This window comes from Meleagris gallopavo, chromosome 1 (assembly GCF_000146605.3).
Source record: "Meleagris gallopavo isolate NT-WF06-2002-E0010 breed Aviagen turkey brand Nicholas breeding stock chromosome 1, Turkey_5.1, whole genome shotgun sequence".
NCBI lineage: Eukaryota > Metazoa > Chordata > Aves > Galliformes > Phasianidae > Meleagris > Meleagris gallopavo.
In genome coordinates, this window is record NC_015011.2 from 189,040,078 (window position 1) to 189,052,151 (window position 12,074).

Consider the following 12,074-nt stretch of genomic DNA (forward strand, 5'->3'; position numbering starts at 1 on the left):
TTTCGCAGTAGGTTTGGTTTAGGAGTGGGCATCCTGCCCCGAGCATTGCTCCTGTGCAGCAGTTCTCCCGCAGAACTGAATCAGCAGCACCTCGCTGAGCAGGAAAACACTTTAATGCCACTGAGGGACCTGCAGCGCTGCCTCCGGGCTGCACCACCACCCAAACAGGCTCTGCAGAACAAACACTCAGTTGAAATTGAAGGCTGTGCCTTAACTGAGCGAGGCACTGCACCGGGTGCCACAGAGGTGGTGGTGCCCCATCCCTGCAGACACCCGAGGGCAGGGGAAGGAGCTGAGAGCACTGATGGAGCTGTGGGTGTCCGTGCATTGCAGGGCGTGGGACCCGATGGCCTGGAAGGGTCCTTTCCCACTCCAACCATTCTGTAATTCCATGCCAGAAGGCTCTGCTGGCGCTCAGCTCAGTGAGGTGCTTTGAACACCACAGTCCCATCAACCTCCCGTGGTCTCCTGGGCTCATAGGGGCACTGAGAATCCCATGTCCCTTCTCTGGGCACCGTTTGGGAAGGAAGTTTTTCATGCAGAGGGTGGTGAGGCAGTGGAACAGGTTGCCCAAGGAGGCTGTGGATGCCCCATCCCTGCAGGCATCCAAGGCCAGGCTGGATGTGGCTCTGGGCAGCCTGGGCTGCTGGTTGGCGACCTGCACACAGCAGGGGGTTGGAGCTGGGTGAGCACTGTGCTCCTTTGCAACCCAGGCCATTCTATCTTTCTATGATTGTATGACCACAACCACTCCCATCACACCCCATCTGCACAGCCCAGGTGTTAGTCTTGGGATTTTATGCTGATGAATTCCCTAAGACTTGCCATTGTTTCATTGTGGAAATGATGGGATTTAGCAAGAGAGAGGCAAAATGCTCAGCGTACTGGGTAAAGTGAGGTGGGCACACAGGGAACAAGGCCAAACAAGGGATACAGGAGTCAGAATCCTGCAGTACTGCGCAAGGCTTAAGCTGAAACATGACCAGAAAACCAACAAAGTTTATAAGAGATGTGCTGATTGAACCAACTGCATTCAGGCTGGAGAGTGAAGTTCTGCTGGTCCGTGGGCACAGACCTGCCTGCAGAGAGGGGAACTTGGCTGCTATGTGTGTGGATTAACCCACTGCAAAAGAACCCCTCCTGACTGTGCAGAATGCACAAGGCAGCGTCTATCTGCAGCGTTAGCTTGCTTCAGAAGCACTCAGCTTGCCATGTTTGGACATGTCTGCTTTTCAATGAGGTGCCTGCTGCTTTGTATGCAAGCAAGAGAGAAATTTGATTCATGTCTCTGCTTCTGGGCCCAAGTCTTTGCCTCCGTGCTCACAATCTCAGCTGCACAATATCAGGTATAACCTTGAGGCTGACCAGTTTGCCTTGTGCTAAAGGGCACCGGAAAGGTCCTGAAGGCTCCTGAAGTGCCATATGGAACAGGAATTCTGTGCACTGCATTTTTCAGGACTCGATGCCACATCCAGGGCATTTAGTTCTTAGTTTTTCCAGTTCTTGACATAAAGAATGATGGACATATTAGTTACAAACAAGATCGCTGTATACCATTTAATTACCAGGAGCTGGGTGGGGAAGTTCGACGGGCTGTCTGCTCGTGGCTGTGGTTGGAATGGTGGCATCAGCACTGCACAAACCACCTCGTGGTTTAGATGTATGGCACGTGCAAAGCACTGCTTTATTTCTATGGGCTGTGGTCAGCAGAAGCTGATGCTGGGGAATGAGTGTCTCTGAGGCACCAGGGATGGTTTTCCCTGCTGTTTCAGGGAAGTGGGATGCTGTGCATGCCAAGTGCAAAGCAACAATCGCTTTGCTCATCACTAGGGGCCATGGATGATGGGTGTGAATCCACAGAGGGTGCATGGAAAGAACCTGTCTGTGTGCAGTGTTCACCCCTCTGCCATCTGTAGGAATCACAGGAAGTTGATCCAAGTGTCCTTAATCATAGAATGATAGAATGTCCTGGGTTGCAAAGGAGCACAGTGCTCAGCCACTTCCAACCCCCTGCTGTGTGCAACCAGCAGCCCAGGCTGCCCAGAGCCACATCCAGCCTGGCCTTGGGTGCCTGCAGGGATGGGGCATCCACAGCCTCCTTGGGCAAATGTCACGTTAAATGACTTAAATGACTGAGGAAGAAATGCTGAAATCACTGCCTTTGCAGAAGGTGCTCTCTTGTCTACGTTATGCTCCACGCTGACATTTCTTATCATTGCAAGTGGAAGAAAACATTTTTGGTTCCTCTGAACAATGTCTCCAGGCTGCTTGTTTTCAGGCAGAGAAATCCAAACAAGATTTATGTCAAACTATTTTAATTTCTGTTTTGACAAGTGATTAAATTCTGATCTGCGAAATGAAAAGCTAACTTTGCCTTCAGTTCTACACTACGTGGATCTACTGGCAAAGTAACCATACCCTTTTCTTTTTTTTCTCTTCCTGAACATGTTTTATTTACACTGTGTGAAGGTAAGATGTAAAAGCTGGCATTGCAGCATCATGTGAAGGCAACAGAATGAGAAATCCATTCCCCTGTGTAGGAGAAAGTGGTACACAACAGATATCAATTTCCTGGGTAGGGCTGCTCTGAGTTTTTAAGTGTGGCCTCTCAGGTAATGCAATAAAAATAAATTCACAATTAGGTTTTGGCTTCAGAGATCATACAGGAAATATTGTTTTATCATGTACTGCTCACATTCATCTTCTCCTGTCTCATTCTCATTGTGTTTACATTGATTTGATGTAGGGCAGCTGTAGCGTTTCACATCTCTCAGTATCCAGGGCCATAAAGCAGTGCTAAAATGCACATTAGAAACAAATGATCCCTGTGATATATGGATAATGCTGCTGTCTAATGGCTGAGTCTAAAGACCAAGAGAAGTCTGTGGGCCAGTCAGACACCAGAGTGTCCTGGGAGCAGGGAATCAGCGCGGAGATGGGCTGCGAGGGGCACTGGTGGGCCCCCATCACTGCAGGTGCTGAAGAACCATGGAGATGTGGCACTGAGGACATGGTTAGTGGGCATGGTGGGGGTGGGTGGGGATGGGACTTGGGGATCTCAGAGGGCTTTTCCAGCCTTTATGTTCCTGTGACTCCCCGATTCTATAGTTCAGTGATGGGATTTGGTAGGTCGTGTTGATGGTTGGACTTGTCGATCTTGGCGGTCATTTCCTAGCATGGTGGCCACGAAAATAATCCAGTATTGTGGCTCTGAAGAGTAGGGAGGTGTTAGGACACTGGAGCATGGCCTCCTCCTAAAGCCTTGAATGGGGAAGTCTTGCATGGGGCAATCTGTGCCCAAACTACACATCTGCACTGGCTTTCTCTGTCTGCAGAAGCCAGTTGGGTTTGCCTGGCTGCCCTGCAGCTGACCCCGAGAACATTGAGGAGCTGAAGGAGGGCTGGGTAGATTCAATGGCATGAGCTTTAACAAGACCAAGTGCCAGGTCCTGCACTTGGGCCACAACAACTCCTTGCAATGCTACAGCTGTGGGGCAGAGTGACTGTGTAGAGGAAATGGACCTGGGGGTGTTGGTCGATGCTTGCCTGAACATGAGCCCAGGTGGCCAAGGAGGCCAATGGCATCCTGGCTCGTGTCAGAAATGATGATGCCAGGAGGAGCAGGGAAGTGACTGGAACATGTCCCAAGCAGGCTGCTCAGGGAGCTGGTGGAGTCACCATCCCTGGAGGTGTTCAGAAACATGGAGATGTGACACTGAGGGACGTGGTTCAGTGGGCAGTACGGTGGTAGGTGGGCAGTTGGATTTGATGATCATGGGATCTTTTCCAACCTTAATGCTTCTACGTTTCCAACAAACCCTTCCTGAGGAACGACAGCAAGGCACCCACTGCGTTTTTGCCTGGGTATATGCATTCCTGATAGAAGTAAAACCATTTCTTCTTTAAAGTGTCCCAGTTGTAAACTTCAAAAACAAAGCAAAATTCATCTCGCAGTTGGAGTGCTCCTAATTGCTGCTGAGAGCCGTAATTGAAAGTGATGGAAAATGGGGGTCTTTGTCTCTACGGTGGACTGACTGCTACAGTCACTGTGCAGGAGAGGAATCCTGGCTGATGTGCACAGCACAGCCTTGCAGCCAGAGTGGATGCTGTGGTCTGACGGGAGCTCCTGGAGATCCAAGTTTCACCGCAAATAAATCCACACCCTGGATCTGTTCTCAGAGCACATGTTGATTTTGGCATCCTCTCCCTTGGGTACCTGCCATGTTGTGAGATTGTGAGCTCCTGCAGCAGCACGGACAGAGTGCAAACTCACCCTACAGATACTGCAGTAACTAGAGCACATGTGCAGATTTCTCTCCATATATCCTTCACAGGTCACTGGCAGCCTACAGGAAAAGCAAAGGGTGCTTTGCAAATGGGCTGTGTACATGAGCAGGGCTGGTGCAGGCTGTACGGCACCACGAGGTTGCATGGGAAAGCAGTTTTACTGGGAATGAGCCACAAACACCATTTCCTTCAGCAGAGAAGGGCTACCAGGACAGGGCGCACCACCTCAGAATCACAGAATCACAGAATCATTGAATGGCTCGGATTGGAAGGGACCTCAAGGATCATAAAACTCCAACCCCTGCGCCGCAGGCACGGCCACCAACCTCCACATTTCATACCAGCCCAGGATGCCCAGGGCCCCATCCAGCCTGGCCTTGGATGCAAGATCCGGCCCTTGGTTTCAACACCAAGCATCAGGGATGGTCCCAGTGTGGAGCAGCTCCTGCTCTGTTGTTGGGCCACTGCAGGAAATGGAACCCATGGGCTGTTCCTTCCTGAGCCCAGGGGAGCCTACAGCCTTACCTGCTGGTCCTGGCGGGGACAGCTGTGCTGTGCGATGCCATTCTGCTCTGCGAGGCAGCAACAGCCCCGCCAGTGCTATTTCAACACAAATGAAATGCCAAGATGCTGACTCATCGCTCTTATTAAACGTTTCCAAACAACTGGCTGAGCTAATCCTGACCTATTATGCCTGGGAGAATAGAAGGGATGTGAGCGTGCAGCAGTTACATGCTTGAACTTAGCAGCCCCTGCACCGGGCAAAGCACAGAAAGCACAGAATTCACCTCCTGAAGGCCCGGATTTTGTTATTGTTGCTGAGTTTTAATGTCCTCTGTGGTCATATAACAGCCTAAATGCTCAAAAGAGATGGGGAATATTTCCTGTCCCTTGTCTCAGTGTGAACATTCTCCCTGTGTTCTGGTTTCCTAAAAAAACCACTCTGTCTTTGGCATTGGATCACAGAGAAATGCTTCTGTCTGAGAACCACAACATGAATTCAACTCAAATCACAAAATGCTTCGGCATTAGAAAGGGGGCAAGGCAGGTAAAATCCTGACAGACAGACCTCAGTGGGATCAATCTGCCTCCAACCACGCATTTTGGGCTGTGAGCTCAGGTCTCTGGGTTTGTTTCCAAAGAAGATCCCCACAAAAAGATGGTCAGGGTGAAGGCAGCTCACAAGCCTTGAGATGTACTGCTTCCTTTGCTGGAGGTCTGAGCTGTCACCAGCAGATCAAGGACGTCTCACTCTGATTGAGAAGGGTTAAGCTGTGGCCATGCCAGGGGATGGCAGCTTTGCTTGTGCAAGAGGAGCAGACAGATGTCTTTAATTAACTTTCAGCTTAGCTGACGTGCAAGGACTAGAGGAGGCTTCTGGTATGCTTTGTGAGGTTTCCCCTTTGTGGGTGATTCTTACCAATTAGCAGGGATGTGGCTTTCACATTTTTGACGGAGATCATAGCATCATAGAATGGCCTGGGTTGGACAGGGCTATAATGATCATCCAGTTTCAACCCCCTGCTATCTGCAGGGTCACCAACTACTAGACAAGAGATTTTCAGGGATGCTTAAAGGACGTCAGGGGTGAAGCATTTCATTCTGCTGGCTGCTGGGCAATAGCCCACATCCAACTGCCTCTGTTCAAGTGCAAGTGAGTGGGCAAATACGTATTGAAACAGTGCCTGTTGCATTCCTCTTTAGGCAGTGTTATGATAGGAATTAAGAATAGCAATATGCTACTGAATAATTTCTTCCAGAGTTAAGATTTGCTCATTTCTGACACTGCATCAAGTGTGAATCATCATGACTAAGGCATATGTCACGTCTGTGTGCCTACAGGGTGCCTGAAATAACACGCTCCATACTGGAGTCGCACCAGCCTCAGCATCTCCCTGCCTGGGGCACACTGAGCCCTGCAGGGTCTGACAGTGCTCCAGCTCAGAGCTCATTGCCTGGAAATGTGAACTGTGGAAAAGATGTGAGCTGGGCAGGTGGGTGATGCAAAGAGCTCGGGCATCAGCTGCCCCTGGTGGGGTTCAGGGGGCACTGAGTCGTGTCTGAGCTCTTTGCACCGTGTAGGGTTGAACAGCTGTGAGAAATCTCACAGAAAAAACCCTCAGTGCAAATTCCTGCACCTGGGGCAGAACATCCCTTGCATTGACGCTGCCTGAGACCAAGTGTCTGGAGAGCAGCTCTTCAGAAAGGGTCTGGTGGGCAGCAGGGGGACGTGAGCCCAGCACAGCAGAGTGCAACCACTGTGCCAAGGGGAGGCAGGCTGGGGGAACTGTGTTCATGCAAACACAGGAGAATAGAAGGCAAAAGAAGCTTCTCATTCAGCATTCTAATACCTGAAAGAGGTGACAGGAAAAACAGTCTCACTCATCACAGAATCCTAGATTGTCCTGGGTTGCAAAGGAGCACAGCGCTCATCCAGTCCCAACCCCTTGCTGTGTGCAGGTCGCCAACCAGCAGCCCAGGCTGCCCGGAGAAGAACACACACGAAGCTGAGGACAAAACTTACAGTAGGGGAAAATTAGGTTGGATGATAAAACAAAAAATTCTTCCTTGTGGGATTTGGGATCTGAGCCCTTGGACATTTTGGAAAACTTGTGGGATTTGGTTTGAGAAGCTCAATCTAAGCAGGCATTAAGATTCGGAGTGACTTAGCTTTAGCGTAGCCATTTGCACAGACACATTTAATGTACTGGGGGAGAATAAATAAAGGAAGACCGTGCTCAGCAAAACATGTGTGGAGTCAGCTCCTCATCCAGAACCTCACAAATTCGTCCCATCGTAACGTACAGACAAACAGGGGGTCTGTGTGCTCCAGAGACCCGCAGAGATACCGCCCAACTCCCCGCTGGGTTAAGGAGTGGGCGCAGCTTTCCTGCCCTCCTGCCATTCCATGCTGCTTCTAGGAGCTGCGTGCCTGGAAGGCTGAGCTCCCCAAGGCAGAGTCGGGCTTCCATGAAAGAAGAGTGGGCAAATACTCATTGTGTTGCTTTCACCCACCTTCAGGTAGTACAGGGATGTGGAAGACTTGTGCTTTCTTTGGTTTCTGATGGCTTCAGAACAGGTACTCAGGCTTAATTACATGCTGAATTATTTCTCAGGCTGGAGTTTAGTTCTTCATTACAGTACTCGTTGCAAACACTTGAGCAAATTGTGTTACTAAATGTGTTTTCAAGAGAAAAAAACAGCTCTCCTGGTGAAGTTTGCCTAGAGCACGAGCTTCTTCAGTGAGCAGTGGAAATAACAAATCTCTTGATGCAGACGGAATAATCTGATAAATCACAGGATAAAAGAGTATGGACTCTGGTTTAAGGTTAAATAGCCAACGTATTCATATCCGTTGTTTATATCTTCACCCAGAAGTGTGCTATCAATCAGCAAACACAAACTGCATGGCATAATGAGTGCATCCCAGCAGTTCGTGGTGAGCAGTTTGTGAAGGCACTCTGTGTGCTGTGGTAGAGAGGCTCTTCCTTGCCATGAGGACCTGAGGACCCCCCTGCAGATCTGTTTGGTTTTGATGTTGCAGCGGATGGGTTCAGCAAGGGGCCGAGCAGCAGGTAGGTGTTGGCCACGAGGACATGAATGAGGGGAGAATCGTGTTTGCCGAAGCAGTGAACCACAGACAAGCCAGCCGTGGGAATGTGCAGGATCAGGATTGCCAGGATATGGGACCAGCAGTTGTTCAAAACCTTGAGATGCTCCTTCTGGGATCAGTGCTCAGAACTCTCTTACAAATCGCAATGTATGACAGAACAATAAGCAGTGGAACTAGAACCACTATGAGGATGAGCACAGCTCATGTGTACATAATACTGAACGCAATGCCTGCACACAGCAGCTTGACCAGGTCCTGGTGCAGACAGTAGGCGTGGGAGAGCAGCTGGGAGAAGCAGAAAGGCAACTTCTCAGCAAGAAGAGTGATGGCAGCACACTCAGCAGACATCTGCAGAGGGCAGCCAGCCCAGTCCTGCCTGTCCCGGCTAGGGGGAGGATGGAGGAGTATCTGAGTGGGTAGCAGACGGCCACATAGTGATCAAAAGCCATGGCCAGGAGCACTGGGGACTCTAAGAAGGAGAAGAAATGAATGAAGTAACCCTGAGCAGCAGTTCACCCAGAAAATACTGCAGAGAGAGACCTAAATCAGAGACATCCAGCATGGGCAGGAAATGGTACGTGGGCTGGTGGAGGCTCGGATCGGTTCTGCAGCAAAGAGAATGGCTCAGTTCCCCACAAGGGGTGAAATGTAAATGCATGTGAGAGGAATGGAGAGCCAGAGGTGAGCAGCCTCCAGACTTGGGATGCCCATCAGGGTGAATGTGTGACAACAGGAGCTGGAGCTGCTGGACAGCCATGTGATGGACCAGGAGATTCTGCCCTGAAGTAAGAACTGCGTGTGCTGCCACGGACTAGAGAACACAACTGTGCAGTGATGTATGTAAGTGATGTAGATTTCATAAATTGCTCAGGTCCCTAGCCGTGGTTAATAAATAGGCTGCTGATATTTCTTCCCTTTTCTTTTATGTCTGTAGGATAAAATATCCGTAAAGAGAAGACAAATGCATGACGTATGTGGTGCCTGAAAAGCACGATGATCTTGATAAGAGAACTGGATATGAAATTCTTCTGTGAGTGCGATGGGGGATGTCAGAACAAATAATCACAGTGATCCTTTCCAATCTAGTATTCTCCAACTCTTCTGTAACTGGGACATACAGTCCACGTGCTTTAGCAGGATTGCTGCTGTCTGATGGGTGATGCTGGGAGCCGAAGCCTGGGGTGGGCAGAGCTGTGGCTCCTGGATGCCCGTGGCATTAAACTCATCCATGTGCTGTGTCCAACTGAGAGGGGTGCATTTATCAGCCCCAGTCACTTTCCAGCCAGCACTGCCTGCTCTGTGCGTGGTGCAGGTGCACACAAATGCCATATGTGCCTCGTCTTTGCTGCCATGTGTGCTGGGCTCCCCCAGCCTTGCTCACACTTTCTTCCCATTGCATTGCGGGATCCTTGCTGAAGCTCTGGTTATGGCAGTGGGTTTTTGCAGAGTAACTCAAACACCCCAAACGGTGTAACCTTTTCTCAGATGGGTCTGTTTGGCTGTGGGATGAGCAGAGGAGTGTTTGGTGCTGCACTGCTCAGGGCTCCCGGCACCTGGAGGAATGTGAGGTTGTCTACATGGTCTTCTCTTTGTAAAATAGCTCTCATAAAAAGCATTCTAAGCGATGCCTTACAGGGCCCAAGTGCCTTTCTGATGGGGGGCCCATGGACAGCACCTCCGGGTGCAAAGCAGCTCCCGCTGAGCTGGGAGCTCCATCACTCCTGTGTGCTCAGTGAGGTGACAGCAAATGTCTCCCACCCTTCATCCCCCTTGACCTCTCCAGCCCCGTGTCCCATCTCCTTGTCACACGCTCCATGATGCTCCGTGGGGATGGATCCTGCAGCCTGGTGGTGTTTGGTGCAGGAATCAGCACACAGCAGGCACGGAGGGCTCACGGCTGTGTGCCTCCATTGACCCGAGGCTCTGGAACATCCTGATCCAAGAGCGGTGATTTGTGTTGAGTATTCCTTAACGGATTTTTTTTCTTTTCCTGTAGCTTTGTCCTATTGCTCAGTTGAACCCTTGCAGAGTTCTGGTCCTTGCAGCTCCCTCCGACAAAATGTTCCAAAGCTTAATCCTATTGAGTGAAAAACAACTCACGTAATTGGTTTTAAATTTGCCACCTGCTATTTTAATGTGTCTTAGCTCTTGTATTGAAAGAGACAGCAAGCAATTACACCTAAATGCCTTCTTCAAGATATTGCTGACCCCCTCTATGGCAGCCATCTCCCTTCCAGACTGCAGAACCCTCCCTCACTCCCTTCCTCCTTGCATGGTTCCTTTTCCCTGCCTTTGGTTTACTGATTTATTGTTGATTTGTTTTGTTTATTTTAACCTTTCTTCTGTTTATTGTGTTTTCTCTTCCCCAAATCCCTCTTGTGCCCATAAGGGTATGTGGGAGGTGAGAGGTGTTGAAGGCTGTCACGCCAAGAAAGCAAAAGGAGGACACAAAGTGCAGAGAGAAACAAACTCAGCAGGTAACGTGGAGAAAAGCAAAGACAAACTCTTCGGTTGCTAATTGCTGGGCCATTAAAAGCACCAAACACAGCTTCAGAGAGGGTCAGAGCAGTCTTTGCAGCTCATAGAAGGGAAGTGGTGGATGTGAGATTGGGGAAGCTGGGGGATTCATGGACAGTGCAAAATGGAGCAAGGAGAAACCAACCAGACCCGGGAGAATTTTCTGAGAATATTCAACCCTGAAATATTTCCTCGAGCTTTCTCTTCACCACTGAAAGCCACACATATGACCTGGGCTCTTATCCAGAGCCCTATCAGTGCGGCTCTTCAGTGGAGTCTGGTTTATGTCCATTCAGTGAAACAGGCAAAAATGACATTCTGTGTTTGCTGGGAGCCTCTGTAGATCAGTCATTCTCCCATAAGCTCTCTGACCACAGTGCTCTCTATTTGGAGAAGAGAAGCTGTAAGGAGACCTCAGTGTGGCCTTCAGTGCTTGGAGCGAGCGGATAAACAGGAGGGGGAACGGCTGTTTGTGAGGGTGGGTGGTGACAGGACAAGGGGAATGGTTTGAAAGTGAGCCAGGGGAGGTTTGGGTTGGATGTGAGGAGGAAGTTTTTCATGCAGAGGGTGGTGAGGCAGTGGAACAGGTTGCCCAAGGAGGCTGTGGATGCCCCATCCCTGCAGGCATCCAAGGCCAGGCTGGATGTGGCTCTGGGCAGCCTGGGCTGCTGGTTGGCGACCTGCACACAGCAGGGGGTTGGAGCTGGGTGAGCACTGTGCTCCTTTGCAACCCAGGCCATCCTGTGACTCTATGAATATAAAGAACTTTTTTTTTTCCCCCAAACTTTACCAATAGAATAAATAAGCAAGAAGACTGCTAAAAGTCATCATGCCTAAATCACCACACTTGCAGTGATCCCTAGCATGAAAGAAAAAGAAACATGAATGTATGAGCTTGTTCAAACTAGCAGCAACTTACGGAAAGGCACAGCAACGCATGTAAAGCAGAAAGGAATGGGAAGGAAGAACGAAGTTTGTATTTAGTTAGAGACAGATCAATGCAAGAGTCGCTGTGTTACTGAAATACTAGGGGAGCAGATTGGATGGTGAATCATATGAGCACACGTAACACTTTAAAATAGTCTGTCGTCAACAACAAAGTAAGAAATCACGTCAGAGCAGGAGGAAATAAAAGTTGAGGTGACAGATGGCTTTAGGTTACAAGGGTTGGGGCTGGGGGGATGCGAGGGCAGCGAACCCCTGGGGATGAGCAGGAGAGAGACAAAGATGGAAAGCACAGCGTAAGTAACCCCGATATCAGAAGGGTGGGAAGCATAAAGTGAAGAGGAAATAGAAACCTTCTGGGGTAGCATTTATTTTCTGAAAAAATACTGAAACAGCTGATCCAAATACTTACGGCGCAGAGGGAACGTACCAAGGAAATAAGCAGAGTGACCATGAAGGTCTCAGGAATGAATGGGGACAAAGCAGCCTGATTTGTACTTCAGAGCAGATAGCACGACTTGCTGGTGAGGAGGAAGCTGGAAATTAGATCTGCCTCGACCTTAATTAGGCTTTTGACTCATTTCACACAACATATTCAGCAACAAGAAATGGAAGAATCACAGAATCACAGAATGGCCTGGGTTGCAAAGGAGCACAGTGCTCACCAGTCCCAGCCCCCTGCTGTGTGCAGGTCGCCAACCAGCAGCCCAGG

At 49.7% G+C, this 12,074-nt stretch overlaps 1 pseudogene; it reads right to left on the bottom strand.

The window, feature by feature from the left end:
- Positions 1 to 6,946: 6,946 nt before the first annotated feature.
- LOC109365520 lies at positions 6,947 to 8,736 on the bottom strand (annotated as a pseudogene).
- Positions 8,737 to 12,074: the final 3,338 nt, after the last annotated feature.